At 44.0% G+C, this 27,071-nt stretch overlaps 1 protein-coding gene across 1 annotated transcript in view; it reads left to right on the forward strand.

Annotated features, from left to right (window-relative positions):
• Positions 1-27,071, forward strand: part of LOC120438040 (ribonuclease inhibitor-like) — a 265,601-nt gene that overhangs the window by 17,214 nt on the left and 221,316 nt on the right. The gene's annotated exons all lie outside the window — the stretch shown is intronic.

The following is a 27,071-nucleotide window of genomic DNA, read 5'->3' on the forward strand; positions in this document are numbered from 1 at the left end:
AATTTCTGTCCAGTAGAGCGACTCACTGAGACAACCATAGAAGTGAAGAGTGGCTTTTAAACCTGGAGGAGAGAGCACCAGGGACAGAGCCAAAATGTCACCACAGAGAACGGGATGCTTTCATATTCCCCGTCCTGGGAGGATGAACGGGATGACGATGCGGTTCCTTCCTGGTGGTCCATGTTTAGCTGAGAGAGACTCAAGGCTTCCACCTCCATCATCTACATCTCGAAGGTATGACCATGATGTTTACGTGGGTTATCTGTGCTCCAGCTTTCTTCAGTGAGTTCAATGATCTGGCAGGTTCTGGGTGTGTTTGTCATCAGAAGATGGTACAGCGGCGTAGCAACACCGTCGCAGTAAAAGAAGAAGGCCTGTGCTGAGACTCAGTTTTCCTGGGTACTCTAAACCAGCATTATTGCTGATTCAGGAGAATATTGGGTGATTTGACAAGTGTGCGCTGGGATCATGAAGTCTGGTCCCAGGTCCTGGTATAAGGTGATGTGAACACATCATCTATATATTCTTCTTCTCCTCTCAATATGTTTCTTCAGGAAGTGAAACATGTCTGGTTGCTTGCTGCTGTTCGAAAATCTTCTCGTTTCATTCAGTCTTTGGTACTTTCATCACAGCTGCTCAGTCTGTCTGCTCTGCTGCGTGTAGATAACTTAAACAATTTGGCTGAAACAGGAATTATAGAAAAAACATTTTAAGCACGGCAAACATTTATCTGTCTTACATACAGATGGATCCTGAAACACAGAGAAAATCTTCAAGCTTCATTTCACCCCAAGCCTGACCACCCAGTCTTTGTTTCTATCCATCTCCTCAGAGAGGCTTGACTGGGTTCAATGTTGTCCTTCCAGTGTTTCCTGTGGTCAATCGGCATGGGCCAGATCTCAGGTACATAAATACAGACCTCCGTGGGCTTATCTTCGGTATTTTGAAAAGCAGGTAAAAATGTAGTTCTGAGACTCAGTTAAAGATTATTTCATTGCTGGGAAACAAACACCACTCTTGCACACCTAGCCCCCAAACTGAAAGCATATAGTTAGGTTAACGCTCCTGCATCATAGACGCCGCTTTATTTGTCTGATTTCTGTTCCGAATGAAAATCCCAACAAACAACTAGTTGCTGTTTGTATCCATGCTTCATGCGGTGGGTTAAAAACTGTTGATGACATTTATACCATAATGATATGAATGTCGGAAAGTTATGGACCAGCCTGTAATCATGTGGGACAAACTAACAAAAGAAACATTTCAGAAAGACAAAAACGCCCGCCACCTGCTCCAAAACGTCCCACTCTGACCCTGTTGCAGCCTGTGTGAATAGAATAGAATAGGAATAAACCTTAGGGTCATGACGCACGCCACCATGCTGCAGGTCTCTAATTGGCTGACTAAACAAGCTGTATGGTATGGAAAGTAATTGGACAGACACCAAATGAAAGTAAAAAACTGGAGCAGGATTCCCCAAATGTGAAAACAAAAAGTAAAAAACATGACTCAAAGTTTCAGTACAAAGAGCTCAACTGGGGACCTCCAGAGCTGCGGTCACATTCATGAACACGAGAAAGTCGAGGCCTGTACACCAACGTGACCGTATGGATTACATCTGCCCATCACTGGTGGATTTAATACCTCTTCCACAGCCACAGGTGTCCAGTGGCTCCAACTTTTGGGCCCACACCTTTGTGGATTAACCCACACCTGTTTGCCTCTATCTTATTTCTGTTTCATGTGGTTCTTTGTTTTTTCTGCTTTGGCTGAGAAACAGATTTTTTGTTATGGATATAAAAACATTACATACAGATGCTGCTATAGTTTGCTCTACAACAACCACGGCTCTCTCCCACAGCGTGTCTGTGTCCTGTCTTCCTCACCCAACCGCCAGCCGGTTGCGGCAGATATTACCGCCCTTCCTGAGATCTTTCCTGTTAAAAGGAGATTTTCTTCCCACTGTTGCCAAAGGTCTTGCTCATAAAGGGGTTCAGTATAATAATTGTTGAAGGTTCTCTCTGTTATAATTGCTTAGAATTTTACCATACATCATTAAGTGCCTTGAGCTATATAAATACAATTGAAATAAATAACTTAAAACAGATCACTTCAACATTCAAAATTCTGACTGAATCTGTGAGACTTTACACCTGGAAGCAGGTAGAACTCTTTTGTCAAAGTGTCTCTCTCTTTGGTTGGCATCTGCATATGTTCAGAGGTGGGGAATCTTCAAAGTGTATGCATGACTTTTGAGCCCATTTAAAGAAAATAAGGCTGTTTTCCAGTCACACAGTGATGGAGCAATTTGTTTCATTATTTTTTAGAATCAAGCGTAATACCTTGAGTCACTGAGTTTTAGCTCATTTGAGGTCAGGAATGAACCAAGTAGCAATACAAAGTCTGTCTCAGATATAGACAGCTTGCTAGTGATTTAATTTTTCAGGTTACCAGGACTAAATGGTTTCTGTAACATGATGTTTTACACAATGTTTAGCCCATTGAATGGAAGATCGGCATCTCTCACATGGGATGAAATGGACTAGTATTAATAGGACATCCCAAAAATCTTTGGACAACTCAAACATGCAGATAAAGTAATTTTTCATACCATTTCTACTTTGTGGGTAGGACAAAGAATGAATGCCTCTAAATTTTTTCAAAAATTACAGAATAAATTCAGGTTAATAAAACTTTGATGACAAGATTAAATATTAACTGCAAACTTACCTTTTTAAACAGTTCTTCAATATCATCCTTATGACAATAAGTGAAGATCACATCACAAATGTAATGGATAAAATCAGAACGATATTTTAGGTTCTATATGAAAAGGTGTCTGCATGCAAACAGAAACATACATTTTGTACTTGGTAATGATGTTTGTTATTAAAGAATAGTAAGAATAGCAAGAAGAAAGCAAGGAGCTTGAGAACCTACAACGAGTGCTGGAATAAAAACCGATGAAGTCCTTTTCTGCATGTACCATACCACCTTTGGCAGCGTTTTTTGATGAGGATCTGATGTATTCTGTGGCCATCACTTGTCTACTTCCAGATACCTTCACCACTCCTTCATTCCCTAAAACAAACAAGATATGTCCACATAAACTTTGCCACTTCATCTTCAGGTGCTCTGTCGGTCATACTAAAAGCAAAAATAACTGCATTATGTGTATTCAACAACATCACATCTAGTAAAACATTAGTTTCTTCTGCAAAACCTTAGGTGTTCAAGTTCACAGTACAAAAGATCAAATTTAAGTAAGCTACAAAAAGTGTGATGCTACATTCTCTAATTTTACTGGAATATTTTAAAAGTTTATATTTTTGTAGTCTCTGTATCTGTATTCAGTCTTGCAAATGGCTTCTGATTATGTGTCTGTATTGTTGAGCATGTCTTTTTTAAAACACAGGTCTCTCTTGAAAAAACAGATTCTGACCTAAATGAGATATGAAGTAAACAAAAGATTTCATACCACCACCACTACTACTACAACTGGTAATAATAATAATAATAATAAAAACATGTACAGTAATGTTCAGCATCTTTTTGGTGCATATCAGGCTAGATGATAATCACCTCCTGTACAGGCCTGAATGATGATGACCTTTGGTTTGTTCATTAGTGCGGGACAGTTCTTTGTGTTTAAAAAAGCTCATAAATTTTGTCAGTTTCAAAGTCCTTCAGGTCAGAGCCACAGATAGTTCCCAAGCCTCCATGAGACATGAGAACCACAAACACACTGTCTGTATTAAAGAGCTTTGGATGCTTGGAGAAATTAATTAAACCTCATCAATCTCCTGTAAACAGAAAAATTGAACATAAATTAGATGTACTTTACTCAGTTTGAAAAATTAAGCTAACTGGAAATGAAATAACACTTTCTGTCTGCAGACGCTACCTGTGCAGTCAAGTCCTGATAATCCACCACCTCATATCCCAGAAAATGAAACAGACTGAGGCATAGCCTCGCGTGTTACTCAGCTCCATGTCGGTTTGATTTCGGATTATGAAAATGTATTATATTAATCAGCAGTGCGATGCGTTGTGACTTAGAATATTCAGTCACAGGGTAAATCTAAAAGACAAAATAATTTAAAGGAATGTCATGTAATCAGATCACTTCAACAAACCGTTTTTTTGTAATGCAGTCAGTTGCAAAGGCCAGTAATTAAGTTTAATAATAATAAATTTAAATTAGTAACTGCAAACAGCTGAGGACAACAGTTCAGTTTATAGATACGATAATTATATGGTGACTTACTTTTTTTACCCTGCATGTCTCTCCCAATGTCATCTGTGCGCATCGCCATGCTTAACCTATAAATATAACAAAGAATATTTTTAGCTGGAGCAATCAAGTGAATTGGGGTCAGTGTGTCCACATGATATCTGTTGTTTGGATTTTTCACTGTATGTTACATGATTTCTTCTCCTTGGGAACAGAAGGGGGAGACAACGATTATCTGTACAACAAGTAACAGTAATCACATGGAGTGTGTGATTACCTAATCACAAACAAGGAAGTAAAACTAACACAACCATTGAAGTAAAACAGAAAATAAGCCAAGGACTACAGTCGTGGCCAAAATTTTGAGAATGACACAAATATTAGTTTTCACAAAGTTTGCTGCTAAACTGCTTTTAGATCTTTCTTTCAGTTGTTTCTGTGATGTACTGAAATATAATTACAAGCACTTCATACGTTTCAAAGGCTTTTATCGACAATTGCATGACATTTATGCAAAGAGTCAGTATTTGCAGTGTTGGCCCTTCTTTTTCAGGACCTCTGCATTTTGACTGGGCATGCTCTCAATCAACTTCTGGGCCAAATCTGACTGATAGCAACCCATTCTGTCATAATCACTTCTTGGGTTTCTCAAAATTAATGGGCTTTTGTTTGTCCACCCGCCTCTTGAGGATTGACCACAAGTTCTCAATGGGATTAAGATCTGGGCGTTTCCAGGCCATGGACCCAAAATTTCAATGTTTTGGTCCCGAGCCATAACTATCACTTTTGCCTTATGTGCGGTGCTCCATCGTGCTGGAAAATGCATTGTTCTTCACCAAACTGTTGTTGGATTGTTGGAAGAAGTTGCTGTTGGAGGTATTTTGGTACCATTCCTTATTCATGGCTGTGTTTTTGGGCAAAATTGTGAGTGAGCCCACTCCCTTGGATGAGAAGCAACCCCACACATGAATGGTCTCAGGATGCTTTACTGTTGGCATGACACAGGACTGATGGTAGCGCTCACCTTTTTCTCTGGACAAGCGTTTTCCAGATGCCCCAAACAATCGGAAAAGAGGCTTCATCGGAGAATATGACTTTGCCCCAGTCCTCAGCAGTCCATTCACCATACTTTCTGCAGAAGATCAATCAGTCCCTGATGGGTTTTGGAAAGTGGCTTCTTTGCTGCCCTTCTTGACACCAGGCCATCTTCAAAGTCTTACGCCTCACTGTGCGTGCAGATGCGCTCACACCTGCCTGCTGCCATTCCTGAGCAAGCTCTGCACTGGTGGCACTCCGATCCGCAGCTGAATCCTCTTTAGGAGCGATCCTGGCCCTTGCTGGAATTTCTTGGGCGCCCTGAAGCCTTCTTAACAAAATTGAACCTCTTTCCTTGAAGTTCTTGATGATCCTATAAATTGTTGATTTGGGTGCAATCTTAGTAGCCACAATATCCTTGCCTGTGAAGCCATTTTTATACAGCGCCAATGATGGTGCGTTTCTTTGCACGTCACCATGGTTAACAATGGAAGAACAATGATTTCAACATCACCCTCCTTTTAACATGTCAAGTCTGCTATTCTAGCAATCAGCCTGACATAATGATCTCCAGCCTTGTGCTCGACAACATTCTCACCTGAGTTAACAAGGCGATTACTGAAATAACCTAGCAGGTCCTTGAATGACAGCAATGAAATGCGGTGGAAAGGTTTTTGGGATTAAGTTAATTTTCATGGCAAAGAAGGAGTATGCAATTCATCTGATCACTCTTCATAACATTATGGAGTGTATGCAAATTGCTATTATAACAACAAGCAGCAACTTTTCCAATTTCCAATACTTATGTGATTCTCAAAACTTTAAGCCCACGACTGTAGAGGCAAGAGTCACACTGAACATGAAATAAAGGGTTTGTCAATCTAATGCTGGAAGACAAATTATAAAATAAATATCATTAAAAAAACAGGCATACAAAATAAATTAAATACTGAAACAAAAACTAACAACAAAATAACAAAACTTTTTCAATTTAAGGGTTTGTTTAGATTTCCAATTTCGAGGCGATGTCACGAGGGCAGTTAAATAACCCCTTGGTGGCAGAGCCCTGGTGTGGATGAGGTCTGCCCGAGTTCCTGAAGGGTCTGGGCGTTGTAGTGCTGTCTTGGTTGACACGCCTCTACAATGTTGTGTGGGGATCAGGGGCAGTACCCTGGACTGGCAGACCCGGGGTGGTGGTCCCCATCTTTAAGAAGGGGGACCGGAGGTGTGTTCCAACTACAGGGGGACCACACTCCTCCAGCCTCCTGGGAAAGTCTATGCCAGGGTGCTGGAAAGGAGAGTTCACACATGCAGCACACCAGCACAGTGCAGACCACGGCCTCTCTGTGGCGAGATCTAAGCGTATTCTCGCTAGATTCAACACAGCGAACACCATGAGACGGACAGTGTGCGCACCGCCGATGGCGTCAGTGCGCACACTGTGTTTGAGGAGGATGTGAGGAAGTGCTTCAGGAGGGTGAACACACACAAAGCTACTGGTCGGACGGGATTCCCCGGCCGCGTCCTCAAGTCATGCGTGGCTCAGCTGGCTGGAGTGTTTACACACATCTTCAACCTTTCCCTCTCTCTGTCTGTAGTCCCAGCCTGCTTCAAAATGGCCACCATCGTCCCTGTACCCAAATCCTCCACCATCTCCTCATTGAGCGACTGGCGACCTGTAGCCCCTGACCCCCATCGTGAGCAAATGCTTGAGAAGCTGGTCAGGGACTTTGTTTGCGCTTCACTACCCGACTCACGGACCCTCTACAGTTCGCATACCGCCACAACAGGTCCACTGATGGCGCCATAGCCCTGACACTACCTACTGCCCTGTCACACCTGGAGAGAGAGACACGTATGTGAGAGAATGCTGTTTGTAGATTACAGCTCAGCATTCAATACCATCGTTCCTCGAAGCTTGACAGGAAACTGCAGGATCTAGGACTGAGCAGCTCCCTCTGCAGCTGGATCCTTAACTTCCTGTCTGACAGGCGCCAAGTGGTGGATGAGCACCACCTCATCCCCATCACACTGAACACTGGTGCTCCACAGGGGTGTGTACTGAGCCCTCTCCTGTACTCACTGTACACCTATGACTGCACAGCCACTAGCAACTCCAACATCATTGTGAAGTTTGGACGACACTACAGTGGTGGGTCTTATCACCAGCGGTGATGAGGCGGCTTACAGGGAGGAGGTCAGCGCCCTGACCCACTGGTGTCAAGACATCTATCTCACCCTCAGCGTCATAAAGACAAAGGGTTGATAGTGGACTTCCGGAGGTGCAGAAGTACACACCCCATCACCATCAACGGTGCTGCTGTGGAGAGAGTGAGCAGCTTCCGCTTCCTTGGTGTACATCTGGCTGAGGATCTTACGTGGTCGGGACACATAAACAAAACAGTGAAGAAGGCGCAGCAGCGCCTCTTCTTCCTCAGGAGACTGAAAAAGATTTGGCATGAGCCCCGCATCCTCAGGACCTTCTATCGCTGTGCCATTGAGAGCATCCTCACTGGATGCATCACCACCTGGTATGGCAACAGCACGCTTACAACCATAAAGCTCTCCAGAGATTAGTGCGGTGCTCTGAACGGATAATTGGAGGTGAGCTTCCCTCCCTCCAAGACATCTACAGGAAGCAATGCCTGAGGAAAGCGGGGAGGATCATCAAGGACTCCAGTCACCCCAGCCATAAACTGTTCAGACTACTTCCATCAGGATGGAGGTTCTGCAGCATCCGGTCCCGTACCAGCAGACTGAGAGACAGCTTTTTCCATCAGGCCATCAGACTGCTGAACACATCATAGACACCTCACCCTCACTACTGGAACTTCAACATTATGCACTCCACACTGTACATTAATGCCACTGTTTTGCACATGTCCAACTACCAACCTCTGTATATTTTATATGTTTTATTTTATTGTTTACTCTATTTAATTTGTAAAATATGTATACATACACACACACACACACACGTGAAAAACATATTTAGTATACACATCCAGTAATGCATATACTCTTATATATTGTACATATATTTATTACTCTCAGATTTAGCCATTCTTATATTTTGCTTGTTTTACGTTATTGTATTTTGCAAAACTCTGTTGCTTGTGAAGCTACTTTAAGAATTTCACTCGCATGTACTGTACCAGTGTACCTGCACATGTGATGTGACAATAAGTGATTTGATTTGATTCATCCGAGTCGAACCTCAGATACAGGAGGAACAATGCGGTTTTCGTCCTGGTCATGGAACACTGGACCAATGTTCGCTCAAGGATACTTCAGGCGCATGGGAGTTTGCCCAACCAGTCTACATGTGTTTTGTGGACTTGGAGAAGGCATTAGACCGTGTCCCTCAGGGTGTCTGTTAAAGTGAATTGTTAAATGTTTGTCATTTTATGCTTACCATCTCTACATTGTTTTAACGCTGTGATGAAAGAATTCTTTCTGTTGTCCCCTCTCCAGATTCTCGAAGTCTTGGGTGGGGGATGTGAGTATTTTATCACAGGCAACATCCTTGTGAAGGTTTGTTTGATGTTTGGTAAGTTCCTGCCCTTTGTATGGTTTCACTTTGTTATCTATGGTAAACCATACATTGGGTGTGGGGGAGACTACCCTCTTTATGATCAAGGATGTTGCCTGCTGCTTTTTATGACCTAGGATGTTGTTCCTGCTTTATGACCCTTTTGGTCAGCAGGAACACACACCTACACACACACACACACACATACATATAATGCCTTGTCTTTGTAACCAAGGGGGTTACGAGGGAGGTGTTTGTAAACTATTGTTTGAAGGTTTTCAATAAAGGCAGCAGGATGAGGCCATCGTCGGGGTCATTAAATGAGCTGAGATACCGGCGAGACCTCCCTTGCAAGTAAACGATCGATCGCTGACTGTCTTGTTTTCTTCATGATGAGTAAGTCTAAACCAGCAGGGCTTGTGGAAACACAGACCCAACAGTGTCCTGTGGGAGGTGCTGCGGGGAGTATGGGGTGTCTGGCCCATTGCTACAGGCCATTCGATCCCTATACAACCGTTGCAAAGCTTGGTTCGCATTGCCGGCAATAAGTCGGACTCATTTCCGGTGGGTGATGGGCTCCGCCAGAAACTGCCCTTTGTCACCGATTCTGTTCATAATTTTTTATGGACAGGATTTCTAAACACAACCAAGTGGGGGAGGGCTTTCACTTTGGTGGCCTCAGGATCTCGTCTCTGCTTTTCGCGGATGATGTGGTTCTGTTGGCTTCATCGGGTGATGGCCTCCAGCTTGCACTGGAGCAGTTCGCAGCGAGTGTGAAGCAGCGGGAATGAGGATCAACACCTCAAAAATCTGAGGCCATGGTTCTCAGCCGGGAAAAAGGGTGGAGTGCACACTTGGGTGGGATGAGTTCCTGCGCCAACTGGAGGAGTCAAGTATCTCTGGGTCTTGTTAGCAAGTGATGGGAGAAGGGAACCGGAGATCGACAGGCGGATTGGTGCTGCGGCTGCAGTGATGCGGACACTGCACCGGTCTGTGGTGGTGAAGAGAGGCTGAGTGTAAGCGAAGCTCTCAGTTTACCAGTCGATCTCGTCCCTACCCTCACCTATGGCCACGAAATGTGGGTAGTGACCCGAAAAGAAGCAGGGATTGTGGATACAAGCGGCGGAAATGGGCTTCCTCCAAGGGTGGCTGGCCTCTCCCTTAGAGATAGGGTGAGAAGTTCAGCCTAGAGGAGGTGGCTGGGGAGAGGGAGGTCTGGGCTTCTCTACTTGGGCTGCTGCCCTGTGACCCGGCCCGAATAAAGCGGAAGAAGATGGATGGATGGATGGATGGATTGATGGATATATGTATATATATATACATATTCGTATATAACATTGTAACACAACAACAGGATCACCCTTGCTACTCTCTTTGGTCATGGCTGGGAGGGCACAGAAGAGACAACTCAGCCTGCTATAACATCGACTTGTACTGAAGTGTGTGGAGGCTCAGAGAGGAAGATCTGTTCTACGATCTGCTTGGTAAAATTATCCCAGCGCAGCCAGAGTGAGTGACAAAAGGCTTATGTTGTGCTCGATGATCAGAGTAATCGGTCACTTGCCAGGTCAGAGTTTTTGATGTTTATGGCATAGAGGATCAGAGTCTCCATTCAAACATTGTACATGTGCTGGAATGACAGAAATGATGGGTAGAAGAGCTACAGGCTTTGTAGTGGAGTCACTAGATGGAGCCACATCAGTCACGCTGCAGACAATAATTGAATATAACAACATTCCGGTAACAGAGCTGAGATACCTACCCCTGAGGTGGCAGCAGAACATGCTCATCTAAGGCCAATAGCCCATCTTGTCCCACCACTTTCGATCACAAAGCTGAAATCCTCCTTTTACTGGGACATGACCTACTTAGTGTCCACAAGGTGAGGCAGCATAGAAATGGTCCTTACAATGCCCCTGCAGCACAGAAACTGGACCTGGGATGGGTCATCATTGGTGATGTCTGTTTAGGTGATGCTCACAAGCCTGCAACTGTGGATACCTATCACACTAATGTGCTTGAGAACAATCGCCCATCCTATTTCAGACCATGTCCAAATATGGTTCATATCAAAAAGACAATTATGGGTCCAAGTCTGAGTGTAAAGCCTTCCCTACCACTGAAACACCTAGAGTTAAGGCATGCACTCTTGGAAGCACTATCTTTGATACATCTGAGGGACGATAACAAAATCGGCCTTTCTGTTGAAGACAAACTGTTCCTAGAGGTCATGAAGAGAGAGATGTTCATAGATGACAGCAATAGCTGGGTGGCGCCACTTCCATTCAAGGGACCTGCCAGCGGCTTTGCCCAACAATCGTGATCAGGCGGTCAAGCGCTTATCCTCTCTTCATTGCACCCTTGAAAAAGGCCTGAAATGAAGAGGCATTTCTTTGCCTTCATGCAGAACATATTTGATCTTGACCATGCTGAACTGGCTCCTCCACTTGAGGTGGACAAGGGTGCTGGTACTTTCCCTACGTTTGGGGTGTACCATCCTCAGAAGTCGTCGGGTCAGATCAGAGTTGTGTTTGACTGAAGTGCAAAGTGCCAAGGCGTCTCTCTCAATCATGTTCTCCTCTCTGGACCTGACCTCAATAATAGCTTGTTGGGAGTATTGTTGAGGTTCAGGCGTGAAAACTGTTGCAGTAACCGCTGACATTGAACAGATGTTTCACAGTTTCATAGTAAGAGAGGACCATCGAAACTATTTGCGCTTCCTCTGGCATGAAGACAACAATCCTGCCAATGACATCTGTGAGTATCAAATGAAGATTTACATGTTTGGCAACAGTCCCTCACCATCCGTAGCTATATATATGGCCTTGACGTGCAGCAGCTCATGGTGAAGAGGAATTCAGATCAGATGCACGACGCTTAGTTGAAAGGGAGTTCGTTGATGATGCGCTTGTGTCAAGGCCCACAGCCAGTGAAGCTATTGATCTAATGAAGAGAGCACAGGAAATGCTTGCCACATCTAACCTTCGCCTGCATAAAATAGTATCAAATAGCTCCGAGGTTCTTGATGCGTTTTCTCCAGATGACCGTGCAAAGGGCTTAAGGAGCTAAATCTGGAGACTCATGTGACACCTACACAGCGGGTCTTGGGCTGATATGGGACCTGAAGAAAGGCGCCTTTACCTTTCAAGTAGCAGAGACAGTGAAGCCTTGTACAAAGAGAGGTGTCTTAGCTACAATCAATGGTCTTTTCGATCCCTTAGGATTTGCTTCTCCAGTTACAATCCAGGGAAAGATGCTGCTGAGAGAACTTTCAAGTGAGGCCCTAGACTGGGACACTCCACTGCCTGGAGAAAGGGAGGCTGAGTGGGATGCATGGAAAGAATCTCTTGTCAATCTGAAGAATATACATATTCCAAGAACCTACGCTTCTGCTACGATGTCAGCAGCAATCAGAAAAGAGTTACACATCTTTTCAGATGCCTCCACTAAAACCATTGCAGCAGTTGCTTTCCTAAAGACCACTGGTGAAGATCAGAACCATTATGTGGGCTTCGTTCTGGGGAAAGCAAAATTGGCCCCACAATCTGCTCATACAATTCCAAGACTGGAATTGGGAGCTGCTGTGTTAGCTGCAGAGCTTGCCGAAGTCATCAAAGTGAACTGGACCTGAATCTTGATGCTGTCGAATTCTACACAGACAGGCGTTTGGTTTTAGGCTATATAAGCAACCAGGCGAAGAGGTTCTATGTATATGTTGGCAACAGGGTGCAGCGAATCAGGAGGATTTCAGAACCAAAACAATGGCACTATGTTCCTCGACCTCTAACCCCTGCTGACATAGGCACATGCTCAGTGCCTGCTGCCATGCTTGGCGACAGTGCCTGGCTTAAAGGACCTGCGTTCTTGTTACAAGCTAGTGTTACAAGAGAAGCTGAAACCTATAGTGATGTGTCGGTCGCGAACAAAATGGTTCTTGGAGACGGATCTTTTTTTTTGCCTGTTTATGTCTACGAACAGTGAACACCCGTGTGCACACCTGTGTGGATCAGCAGCGCTTGTATTCAAAGGTTTCCCCATGTAACGGTCTGCTAGAGGGTGTGAGGGCCATGGCCCGTCCCCAGGGCATGAAGCAGGCATGGAGGATATCCAGGCTCCAGACATCCAGAGGCCCCAGAGTGTGAGAGCCCAAGGAGGACCACCGGAGGGGCATCCGTGCCACCCTCCTGGGAAGGGCTGAGGAGATCCCAGACAAGGGGTCACCCAGTAACCACAGAGCAGAAGCCAGAGGGGCTGCACTGGCGTGCCCGCCCGGAGGCCGAGGCCCCAGCGCCCGGAAGAGGCCTGACCGAGGAACAGGCGCCAGGCCCGCCAAGTAGCCACCGGGAGTGAGCTGGTACATACCTGGCGCCCAGCCCGGGCACCAGAACCACCGATGCACCGACCCCTGAGGGCATCAGTCACCGGCAGGGAGTGTGGTGAGGGAGATGGCCTCCACACTTTGGAGGGCCTGGGAGTTCCCAGAGGTGGAGTCTAAGACCCGACCTGACATATGAACACAGACAAACAGGCACACACAGACACAAACATGCATTCCCACCCTCATACACACATATACAAGCACTCAGCACTCACCCAACGTAAGGATAGACATAAATGGACATGTACACACAATCACACTCCCAAAATACTCTATACCCTGGGTCCAGGTACCCTCGCCCCCAGAGGAAAGCGACACCAGACCCAAGAGATGTTATCCTTTCCCCGGGGTGGAGGCAAACAGACCGCCTCAGGCTCCGCAGCAGCAGGGAGGCCAATCGGACAGCCAACACCTCCTCCCAGCCCCCCCCCCGATGGCTAGTAGAGAAGGGGGGGTGTGAAGACCCCATACCTCCCTCCTCCCGCTCATGTATAGTGTTGCTGCGTGTTGTTCTGAAGTGCATTTAAAACAAGGGAGGCATGGTGCTGCTGCCAGAGAGCAGCAGGTGTTATACAGCCCCTCCGAGAACCCTCAATGTCTACATGTATTTAAAATTGAGAGGTGGGCACCGGCACCAGAGGTGAGGGTTTAATACACAGACCGTCCACTGGATGCCGTTAACGTAAACCACCGTTTGTTTAAAAAGAAAAGCTGAAAATCTATTTTTTGTATTATATGATTTATTTATTACATTTTATGTGGAGTGAATAAATAAAAGTATATTTACAGTGGCCCCTAGAGACAAAGCATGTACAAACTTCAAAACAACGTCTGAACTCTGAAACGCACGTACAAACCCTGAAACACGTACAAACTCCAAAACACGTACAAACCCTGAAGCACGTTACAAACTCCAAAACACATACAAACTCCAAAACACGTATAAACCCTGAAACACGTACAAACTCCAAAACACGTAAAAACTCAAACACGTACAAACTCCAAAACACGTAAAAACTCAGAAGCACGTGAAAACTCCAAAACACGTATAAAACACAACAGAAGTGCTCCAGGATGCTAGGCGCAGTATTGAGCTTTTGTTACCTAGTGGCTACACAAGCCAGCAAGTACCAACAACCCGGATTTGGTGTGTGGTAGTAACAGGTAAATGAACATTATTTTTTAAATTATTTGAATATATATGAGTGCTTGTGTATAAATACACAAACAATACACATATGCTTTCAATTGTGTAATTTAGGTGATCTAGGTAGCTCTGTTTTGGAAGGTCAGTTAACCCTAGAAATGTGTTTTGGGTTTGCACATGCTTTGGAGTTTGCACGTGCTTTGGAATTTGTACATGCTTTTGGAGTTTGTATGTGCTTTGTCTCTAGGGGCCACCGCATATATTTATATATAAACATATATAAATAAAACCACTTTTTACATTAGTAATTCCTTTTGTGCATAATTTTATATTATTGTTAATAATAAATTAATTAAAGCAACAAAACAACCTGAAGAGCCGGTTCGGGCCGAAAGAGCCGGCTCTTTTTAGTGAACCGAGCCGAAAGAGCCGGTTCTCTAAAAGAGCGAAACCCCATCACTAGAAACCTATGACCATGTGGACCCCGAGTTGGATGATGAAATCGTAGCTTTGTCACTCACATGAGCAATGATGGGTCTTTGCTTGAATCGCAAAGGTTCAGACGTTTTCCTCTTTGAAGAAACCTCCTCAGGGCCCTTAGCTTGCTCATTCATATTGCGAAGGTCTTCAAGAGCAAAGATGAAGATCCCTCTTGCAGTTCATGGCATCATTGCAAACAGTCTCACACAGCAGAGGAACTGACAAAGGCTGAGACTGTCGTCATCAAAAGTGTGCAGAAGGAAATGTTTGAGGAGGAGCTTGCCTGTATTGCCAATCGTAAAGACATAGCAAAACACAGCTCTTTACAAAAACTCAGTCCCTACTGTGATGATGAAGGACTCTTTAGGATAGGCGGAAGGCTCAAACACGCCAACATCGACTACAAGGAGAAACATCCTCTCATTATTCAGGTGGTAACCACGTTGCCAAGTTGATAGTAGAACACCATCACCAGCGAGTAATGCATCAGGGATGGGTGTTCCCAGAAGGTGCAGTCCCTACTGCTGGATACTGGATTACAGGAGCAAGAGGCTAATAAAGCAGATTATCCACAACTGTATCACCTGCAACAGACTTAGGAAGAGAGCAACTGAGCAAAGAATGGCAGATCTGCCTTCTGATCATATCAGCACCGAACCTCCTTTCACCTTCGTGGGCTTGGATGTATTTGGCCCTTGGTCTGTGGTCACAAGGCCCACAAGAGGAGGCCAGGCAAATAGCAGAAGGTGGGCTCTTCTTTTACGTGTCTTAGCACACGTGCTGTGCACATTGAACTGATTGAGTCGATGGACGCATCAAGTTTCATCAATGCCCTGCGTCGATTCTTCAGTTTGAGAGGGCAGATTTGATCCGATTGTGGGACTAATTTCGGTGGGTGCATGCCGGGAGCTAGGTTTTACACTGACCGACCCGACGTGTCAAGCATTAAGACATACCTGGGAGAAGAGGATGCACCTGGATCTTTAATCCACCTCACTCTTCTGATATGGGAGGAAGCTGGGAACGTATATTGCAATGCTTCTCCAAACCACGCATTCTCACTTGACACATGAGGTGCTTTCCACTCTAATGGCAGAGGTAACAGCCATTATTAATGCTAGACCTTTGTCTCCTATCACAACAGATCCTGACCCTTCCTGTTGACGCTTTCCATGCTTCTCACTCAGAAGGTGTGCACTCCTCTCCCCCCTCTGGGAAGTTTTATTGAGAAAGATCTCCATCGACAGCAGTGGAGGCAAGTTCAATACCTTGCAAACACATTTTGGACCACATGGAGACTGGAGTACTTAGGGACACTGCGGGCGGAACAAGTGGCAGCGTAACCATGCGAACCTCAAGGTGGGAGATTTGGTGCTCATCAAAGATGCACAAGTGAGGCGCAATGAATGGCCAATGGGACTTGTCGACCAGATCTTCCCGGATAAGGATGGCAGGGTCAGGAAGATTGAAGTGAGGGTCTCAAGAAATGGAACTATTAATACTTACCTGAGACCTGTGTCAGAGACAGTGTTATTGATGTCCCCAAAGGACTGAGAAGTATGTGTGTCATGATGGTAAACATTGTATTCAGATATAATCTGTAAAATCTTGCAGTTTATGATGTTTCAGTTGATTTATAGTGGTATTTTACAATACCAGACGGGGAGTGTTATGACATGCATAGGTTCTTTCTCTTCAGCACCCTCTGCTGGTCATAGTTGGAAAACTCACAAGCTTATATTTTGGTGGGGTTTTTGTGTTCCTGTGGGTAGAGGAAACAGGAAGCTGGTCTCTTGTTAGCCTGCAGAATATGCTGTTTGTTGCCTTAGATGCTCTTTAAAACATTTCTGCCTTGGAGAGTTATTGCTTTTTTACGGGAAGAAAAGGATGTCAATCATTGAACTATTGACGAAGTAAAAAGGCTTGAACTTACTTCTGCCTCCAAAGTTCATTGAAGCCGTTAGCTGTCTGTCAAGTTGGGCAAAGGGACGCATAAAATAAGGACAGAACATATATATCTATATCTATCTATCTATCTAGCTATCTGTCTCTCTCTCTATATATATATATTCAAATGTATTACCTGTTCAATGCCCGTGATCAGGTGCCCGCCAAAGGAGGAGATAGAAGCCACTGAGATCAAGACAAGAAAGCTCCTGACTATGCATGGAGGTTTCACCCCAAGTCCAGGACCCTGAGGCTGTACGCTAAGCAGAAGGAAGGAGGCTGGGGACCAGTGAGTGCCAGCACCAGGGTCCAGGATGAGACAATGAACATCCATGAATACATCAGGAATATGGCCCCAACCGACCATGTGCTCAGTGAATACCTCAAGCAGCAGAAACCCAAGATAGAGGAGAAGAGGAGGAACCATCATGGAAGGACAAGCCCCTGCATGGTATGTACCACTGGCAGATAGAGGAAGTGGCTGACATCCAGAAATTTTACCAGTGGCTGGACAAACCTGAACTGAAGCACAGAGGCACTAATCATGGCAGCACAGGAACAAGCTCTGAGCACAAGATCCATAGTGGCTGGGGTTTATCACACCAGACAAGACCCCAGATGCAGGCTGTGTAAAGATGCCCCAGAGACAATCCAGCACATAACAGCAGGGTGCAAGATGCTAGCAGGCAGGGTATACATGGGACGCCATAACCAAGTGGCGGCATAGTATAGAGAAACATCTGTGCCGAATATGGCCTGGAAGTCCCAAGGTCAAAATGGGAGACGCCCCAAGGGTGGTGGAGAATGACCGAGATAAGATCCTGTGGAACTTCAAGATACAAAATGGAGGTTGTTAACCAACTGGACATCGTGGTGGTAGACAAACAGAAGAAGACGGCCATAGTGGTAGATGTAGCGATTACGAATGACAGAAACATCAGGAAAAAAAACAAGAAGCTCAAAAATACCAAGGGCTCAGAGAAGCACTTTCGAGAAGATGTGGAGGGTGAAGGTTACAGTGGTCCCAGTATTTAAAAGTAGAATGGGAGGCAGAGCCTTCAGTTTTCAGGCCCCTCTTCTATGGAACCAGCTTCCAGTTTGGATTCGGAGACAGACACTATCTCTACTTTTAAGATTAGGCTTAAAACTTTCCTTTTGCTAAAGCATATAGTTAGGGCTGGACCAGGTGACCCTGAATCCTCCCTTAGTTATGCTGCAATAGGCGTGGCTGCCGGGATTCCCATGATGCATTTTCCTTTCCAGTCACCTTTCTCACTCACTATGTGTTAATGGACGGACCTCTCTGCATCTAATCATATCTGTTATTAATCTCTGTCTCTCTTCCACAGCATGTCTTTATCCTGTTTTCCTTCTCTTAACCCAACCAGTTGCAGCAGATGGCCGCCTCCCTGAGCCTGGTTCTGCGGAGGTTTCTTCCTGTTAAAGGGTTTTTTTTTCCCACTGTCACCAAAGTGCTTGCTCATAGGGGTCAAATGATTGTTGGGTTTTCTCTGTATCTATTATTGTGCGATCTACTGTAATAATATAAAGCGCCGTGAGGCGACTGTTGTTAATGATTTGGCGCTATATAAATAAAATAAAATTGAATTGAATACAATCTCTGTCCAGAAGAGCACGGTCCTAGGAACAGCTAAGATACTGCGCAGGACCCTCAAGCGCCCAGGCCTCTGGTAGAGGACCCGAGCTTGGAGGATAGACTGCCCACAGGGGCGAAAGGGGAATTGATTATATAATTCAGTTTAATCCAGTTTAAATATCCTCCATCAATTTTGGAGAACATTTAACAGACAAACGTGAACTCTGATCCTTCATTAAATAACTTCAGAGTCAAACTGAAGCACCTGAAGCAGGTTCTCATATCAGGACTCCAGATTGATGGTTTTACTGTGAGCCGGTTCAGGGTCCACATGAACTCTAAGTGAACGTTTTCTGTGTTGTAGGGTCCTGATTACTCCAAGTCTGTGTGCCAGAGGGTAGCTGGAGTTAAAGAGGAGGTACTGGTGTGATAACTTTCTTTATGTTGTTGTTTCTGGGTTCTCGTTTTAATGTTAATGTTAGCTATGTTATATTGCTGCCTCTGTTCGGTGGTGTCGAGCCAAATGGACTTTAACGTGTGTTTGAGCGAGCTGACGGTTCACTCGTTAAGCTGAAAGAAAGATGCTTTAATCACAGGAGTCACACATGTGTCCACTGGACCATCTGGAACTCTTCTTGTTTAGCACTTTCGTAATAACACAAACACTAAATCCTCCTTCTCTTGTGCTGTTTTGTAGCAGTGTGTACACCTGAGACTGTCACCTGTCTGTCTGTCCTGCACTCTCTCTCTGTTTCTTTCTCTCTGATTGTGGAATAAAAGTATGAACATGTATTTATAAGTTACACTTGTGTTTGAATCCTGCAGCTTATCACACATTTGATTTCCATGTGTGACAACTGCAAGTGTCCAGAGTGAGGACAGACTGAGGGACCCACTGCTGCACATCATCTGTGAGGCTTTGCACCCCTGATGATCCACCAGGACAAACTCAGCAGTGTGTGAGGAGGAGGAGGAGGAAGAGCCAGCAGCAGCTGACAGATGGAGAGAATAGACAGACTGTTCCCTGTTTGTGAAGGACTGCTAGGAAAGTTTAACATAACTAATGTCTGTCCTGAATCAGTCTTATTAGGTAATGTTCAAATAATGTTATCATTCCAGTGTTTTCAGTGTGGGAGAAAGTACTCAGGGCCTTCAAGTTACACACTATGAAAGGCAGCAACAAGTTTAATATTCAGAAACCTAAAGTATGTATCAGCAGCAGGATGGAGCTAAAAATAAATGTTTGTTTCAGTTCTATGAAGCTTTGAGTATTTTGGATTAGTAGCACTGCTGTGTTTGTTGCATCATATTGCTGTAATTGTTTATATGCTTTATATATTCTGAGGTAAGTTGATCTATAGTGTTACATCATATTCTATAAGGATGTTATGCGTTTGTATACTTTCTGCCCAGTTTGACCCATTTAGCAGAAGTCAGTCTGTTTAAAGGCTCTGATATCTATTCTGTATGACTTAAAGCAGTTATGACATGGTCTGATTTTCTCACCCAATAAAGGAATATTTCATATATCAGTCTGATCTTCATTCTATCAGAAACAGTTATCACAGCTCGTACATTTTCTTTTTACATATATGTAAGAATTGAGCCAAATTTAGTAATGCCAACATATTAAAAGAACAATATTTGTCTCTTATATATAATACATCTGCATATACACTGTCAAAGGTACTTGTGTTTGAGTGAAGATTTAAGGTCATAGGAAATATAAATAACTGCAACTTGAATCTTTACTGAAGCTCAGTATTTGACACAGAGTTCAAGTTCACTGCTGTAATATATCATAATAATCTAATAATAACTATATTATTGGCCATATTATATTTACATTACCAAAGTGAGATGACTTTAGTCTCATGAACAACATAAGCTAATTGTTATTTACTAGCTAATCTTAAAATGACTGTTTAGTACAGAAATGAAGCCCAACAATCATGTTTTCACAGCCCCGTGGTCTCAGCCTCAGATAATTATCAAATCAAACAAAGCTCATATAAATACAAACAAACAAAAATGAACAAAAGATTGTCTCCTTCATTTCTGTCAAACAATGCTGTATGCAACGCTTCCAGCGGTTGGTGTCATGGTTGCTAGGCAAGCTGAGTAACGCAAGGAAGGCTATCACAGCTCACAGCTGTTGAATGAGTCAAACAGTGAAGAAGGTTCAGAAAACAGCTGATGATTTTACAGAAACATGATGCAAACATGAGGATGGACACATGATTTTTTATTAACAGACACTATTTTTCACTTTGCATGACGTCATCAACACTAGACCGTCCCATTTCACAAGCCTCGCACTTCCGGCCTTAGCGGTCTTTGAGTACGCGGCCCTTGTGTACCGTTAAGGCCGCGTACTGTAAGGCTGCAGACCCTGAACTGGGATACAGCCTGTAAGTACACAAACAGGAACGTAGCTCAGAATGGCGGACACACTCGGCCTCGTTGGTCCAGCTGTGAGTCCGTTACCGTGAACTATGGAGCGGCAAATTTGTGCTGCTTGTGCTGGAACTAAGCTGCACACAGCTGATGTTAGCCAGGAAAACATTACACACTGAATTTAAATGGGAGACTGGAAATAAAAAACACACACAGTTTGTTGTGTGAAGAAATCAAACATGAACTGAACAAACAGTAAATTTCCTAAAGACAAACTGTTAAAGGAGGAAACAAAGCAAACTTACAGTTTCTTTACGCACAGACACCAACAAAAAGCTCCACTCCACGAAGTTCAGAAAGTGAAAGTAAACTTTGAGCCTAATGCGGCGTTTGAGGACACTCGAGAGCATCAAAACACTGTGCTGTGTTCAAATAAACCTCGGAAACTCACAAACTTCTGGCAGGTCGTGATTTATTTCTGTTGGTTTTCCTGTTTGAAACACAAACATCTGTCATCACTTTGTTGTTCTTCTTCCTGCAGCGTTTGAATATGTCAGTACTAAACTGATGTTTCTTCAAAAGCTCATTTCAACCTGTTGAAGTCATGAATGAAATTGCAGACTGAGACTAAGAGCCAAAGAGAATGTTTATGTTTTATTTGTTATGGTGGCACAAGTGTTTAGATTTTCCTGCACCTCAGGTGATTGCATGGGGTGTGTTCACGTGTTATTTACCTGATGCTGGCGTTCTCAATGGAGAAGTTGGGTGAGTGGGTTTTGCATGTCATTTGATGTCACCTTTCAGTCCTGTTCTCAATGATATAAGTTCATAGATGCGCTATTTGGTTTGAATGAAAGCGAAAAGTCTGTTAGTTCTTGTTTTGAAATAAATACACAAGCTCAAGTGGGACTCAATTTGGCTTATTGGAGACGAGTCACAGCTCAAAACCAACTCAGCCGGGCAGCAGCTTTATTTGTGGATGGAAGTCGCAACATTGAGAGTGGATCACATGATGTTTAAGGTGTGTCATGTGACATGTTCAGTATTGTCACACATGTCTAGATTGTCCCTGATATCATAACTGCTCAGACACTGATTTTTTTTATTTAACCTTTATTTAACCAGGAATGTCCCATTGAGATCAAAAACCTCTTTTTCAAGGGAGTCTTGGCCAAGAGGCAGCACATTTCCAAACAAATACATACAAACAAACAAAGTTAAAAATTACACAAAACAATTACACATTATTGAGGCAGTCTGTAGGTCTTTGAGTTTAGTTTTATAATCTGATGATTATATTTGAAGAATTATTACTGATGGCAGCAAAGTTTGAATGGAGCTCTCTGTCTGTGCTGATTTGTCGCCCTCTGGAGGTCAAAACACAAACTGCATGATGTCACTGTAACCACCACAGTGACAGGAAGTGTTTTTAAATGATGAAACATGTCAGTGATGCTGATAGTGTGTTCATCACAGACATTCAGGCTTCATGTTGACATGAATCAAAGTGAAAGCAGAGAAACTGGAATGAATCAGGTGTTGTAGAAGATGGAGAAACAGGTTGGAGAGAGGATGCTGCTCCTTTGAGCCTGAGATCAAACATGTCGTGTTGTTCACGTGCTGTCAGCGTGACGCAAAGAAACCATGGAAACAAAGTGTGAGTGAAATCAGTCCAAAGTAACAGAGTGAAGAGCAGCAGATGAAGCACAGAGGACACAAAAAGGAAGGAAAGAAGGAAACAAGGTCCATCTGTGTCCTTTCAAGCAAACAAGCATCAAAGTCCAGGACTGAAACATGAATCCACATATTTATACACATATTTATTTAATGAGAATAAAACCAGAATATTTATAATCCATCAACAATAATCAGGCCTGGGATCCTCCTGGTTACAAACAGGGTCCAGGACTGGGACACTCAGGTGGATCCTGCAGGGTCTGGTTCAGGAACAGGTGGAGACCAACAGAAACAGTTTTAGTAGAAAGGTATGATTTCATTTATTTGAAGAGATCAGAGCATTATTCTGATTATTAAGCTTCAGTCAAATATACTAATGTGCACGGCGCCGTGACACTTAATGATCTGTTATTGTACATTTGTCACATGTGTGTATTTGTTGTTGTATTGTTGCTGCCATCATGCATCACATGGGACCATCACACTACCACCACCATATGTGACTGTTGCTATGAGGCTCCTTTTCATTGATGCTGTGTTAGTTTCAGATGTAACAGGACTCAAAGCTGTCAGAAAGCTTTTGTCTCATCAGTCCACAGAGTCTTTCCCAAACGGGATCATCAACATGTTGTTGGACAATGTGAGACCATCCTTTGTGTTCTTCTTGGTCTGCAGTGGTTTTCTCCTTGGACTCCCCATGGATTCTCTTTCTTATTGTTCAGTGATGACCTTAACTGAGGCCTGCAGCTCTTTCATGTTGTTCTGGGCTCTTTGTGAGCTCCTGGATGTCGATGTGCTCTTGGAGTCATTTTGGTGGCCACTCGCTTCTGGGAAGGTACACAACAGACTCGTAGAAAATCCTGAGTATTGTCCGGCAGATGTTGAAGGACCTCAGTCGCCTCAAAAAATAGAGGCGACTCTGGCCCTTCCTGTAAAGTGCTGTGGTGTTTTTAGCCCAGTCTAGTTTATTGTCTATGTGTACTCCGAGGTATTTATAGTCCTCCACAATGTCCATGTTGACCCCCTGGATAGAAACAGGGGTCAAGTGTTTCCTGGTCTTCCTGAAGTCCACGATCAGTTCCTTGGTCTTTGCCATGTTTAGCTGCAGATGATTCTGTTCACACCACGTGACAAAGGAGTCGACCACAGCCCGGTACTCTGTCTCATCATCCCTGCTGATGCATCCAACCACCGCAGAGTCACCAGAAAACTTCTGAAGATGGCAGGTCTCTGTGCAGTGGCTGAAGTCTGTGGTGTAGAGGGTGAAGAGGAAGGGGAGAGGCGGTCCCTTGTGGTGCCCCTGTGATGCTGATTACCTTGTCAGACACACACTGTGGAAGACGCACATATTCTGGTCTTCCTGTCAGGTAATCAACAATCCAGAACACCAGAGAAGCATCCACCTGCATCGCTGTTAGCTTATCTCCCAGGAGGGTCGGCCTGATGGTGTTGAAAGCACTGGAAAAGTCAAAAAACATGACCCTCACGGTGCTCGCCGGCTGGTCCAGATGGGTGTAGACACGATTGAGCAGGTAAATGATGGCGTCCTCAGTTTTGAGACAGGGCTGGTAAGCAAACTGAAGGGGACCCTGATGTGGTCTGACCAGTGGTGATTCTAGGATCAGAGCTTTGGGGGTGCTGAGCACCCAGAGAGCTGCCCAGCCAGGCAAGATAAACTTTACACGTCACAATGAGACTTCTTCCCTGTCTCTGTCAGTCCCTGCATCCTTAAATGTTGTCCCGAGTTCTCTATGACTGTCTCCTTGGTGCATTTAAACCCCTGTTTCTCATAGTGGGTAAAAAGTAAGCTGAGTGCATTTTTTGGACAGAGATTCACTTTTAATGTGTATGTTTAATATAATACAGATACATAAAAAACACTCCCAAAACTGAATAAATTATTACAAATAAATTATTACAAAATATTAGTAAAAAACTATAAAAATGGAGGCAACTTTGCCTGTGGTAGAATGTATACAATGTGTGAAAAAATCTTTACTGCAGATACTAATTTTACTAATTTAATTTTGTGTTGTAAGATTTATGAGTTTCACGCTTTCATAGTGGTACTTGACATTTTCTCAGGTGGTACACACTGTAAAAAGTTTGAGAAACACTGATAAGTGTATGTGTGCTTTTGGAAAACATTTAAAGCTGCTGTACAGAATCTTTTGAAACAAGCTAGCTTAAAACACTTTTAGAATATGAACAGAGCACTCTGCTTCTCTTTACAGCTCCTCACTCCACCAGGGCTCTGTTTGGCACTTTCTGATAGTGCACAAATGTGATGTACGTACTGCGGCAGACATACAGACAACTGGACGGTCCAAAAGTTGGCCTACCTATTACTGGCTGAGGTTTTAGTAGAGTTGTGGCTGAACCACATAAAAATATATGATTAATTTTAATCTCCCCAATCAATTATAATGTTATGTTGGAATGTTGTTAAAGAGGGTCAAAAATGTTTCAACTCAGTTTGTTTTGCAGATTCTGTATAGCAGCTTTAATATAGGTAGGACACAACTTCCAGATTGTGTGAGTGAAATCAGGTTTTTTTCTCTTTGCCAGTTTAACAGTTTCTGTTTTGCCTGTCACTGTTCCCTGTCTGTTTTCTTACCTGGTTCTTCCTGACCTTGTACTTTCTCCCCAGGTTCCCCTCTTTACTGTCTGATAGTGATTTTTAAACCATCGCTCAAAGCAGGATTTGGATTATTGTTTTGCTTTTCTTCTAATATTATGTTTAGCTTCTGCTTCACAGATATTCTCTGAAATGTTTCCCACTGTGGGACAAACTTTCACAGTTTCTTCATAAAGGAGATCTCCTGTGGAGTCCATCTGTGATAATATGTTTTCACCACAAGCCCCATTCACTTGCCAAATGCAGGGGTTTTAGGTCAAAAACACTAGGTGAAAGGAAAAGCATCCTCAAAGAACATGCTATTTGTTACACGTGTTGTTCTTCCACAGGTCACCGAGCTAATGATTGCAAAGCCATTATCCAATGCTCAGAATGTAATAGTGATGCTCACGTGTCTGCCATGCATGCTGGTCTGCCTCCGTGGGCAACCAAGGACTCTAACCTCCTGCCTCAAAGCCACGGCAGGGAGTCTGATCCTTCAAGCCCTGTAACCACAACTGCTTGCACAGAGGTGTGTGGCCCAGGTCTAAAAGGCAAATCCAGCTCTAAGATTTGTTTAGTCGACGTGTATCCCCGCACAAACCCTGAAGAGAAAAAGAGGATGTATGCCGTGTTGGATGATCAAAGCAACTCATGCTTAGCCAGGTCTGCTTTCTTCGACATGTTTAAGGTGAAAGGCACTATGCTCCCATACACCATGAAAACATGTGCAGGTTTATCAGAGGCTGGAGGACGCATAGCAACTAATTTCGTTATTCAGGATCTAAATGGGAAAGTGTCCATGTTGCTGCCCACACTGACAGAATGTGATCACATTCCAGATAATAGAGACGAGATACCCACCAAGGAGGCTGTGTCGGCTCACCCTCATCTACAGGCACTCGCTTCACAGATCCCTCCTCTGGACCCAGCCATGGACATTCTCCTTTGGGAGAATTGGGCCGGGACATCGTCCAAGCTCACAAGGTTCGCAGTCAGGTAAAACATTGCACCTGTTAAAAATCCCAGTTCTTTAATCTTTGGGCTGAAGGAAGGACAATACTCGGTGTATCAATGCTCAATCAACAATATTTTATTTCCATACAATTCAACACTTAAGAGCATAAGAACGTCCGGACGGGAGAGATGCTTGCAGAGGGTCACAGCATGTCTCAAAATGGTGGCAGATTTCACAGCCTCTTATAGCCTCTGGCGACCCCACCTAGTCATAAAAGTTACATCTTCACATGTTTTCTAATTCTTAGCGAGACTGGCTCCTGACCTTGGCTCCCTGTCTTTCTGCTCCAAACAAGGTGGGGGTATGGAATGTGGTCTATCTCCCCTGCCCTAGACACAGAGTCTCCTGCCTACAACCTTACTTTTTATGATTTCAGCAGTAAAGCATGTCAAGAAAACAGTGTAAGACATTCACAGCAGATCAAGGATACAGAGTGATGCACACTTATCTAATGAACTATAAAATGATTATATTCTTTTAACCCAAAAGTATAATGGGCACTAAACTACATACACAGCACACAATCTAAACTAAAGGATAATATATGTCCTACAGCTGTCACCATAACTCAACTACCTTGACTATGGGCATAAAATAACATATGTTTTACTCATGATCTCACAATTCCCCCTTTGATCTCTTTTCTCAAAGAGATCACTTACACCACGCACTCCAGGGTCGCAAGATCCACGTCTCCCTGATCCCCAGGCCCATCCCTCAACAGAGGCAACATGGCCCCCGGGCCCTCCGGCCCTGAGGCTATGGCCCTGTCAATGAGACGGATTACCAGTGCTCTGAGGCAAGGGATAAAACAACAACCACATGTTGTTAGGACTGCAGTGAAAACAGACAGTGAGACCATGATTGACATAACAAAACCTTTCCATTGCCCAAAAACAGAAGTCATCCATTCCTCCAGCGGGTTCTCAATACCTGAGTGTTCATGCATATTATGGGCCAGAGTTCGCAACCCCTCCAGAGCCTTAGTTATCGAGCCATCTGGAGCAGTATT

The sequence above is a fragment of the Oreochromis aureus genome, linkage group 3, assembly GCF_013358895.1.
Source record: "Oreochromis aureus strain Israel breed Guangdong linkage group 3, ZZ_aureus, whole genome shotgun sequence".
Lineage (NCBI taxonomy): Eukaryota > Metazoa > Chordata > Actinopteri > Cichliformes > Cichlidae > Oreochromis > Oreochromis aureus.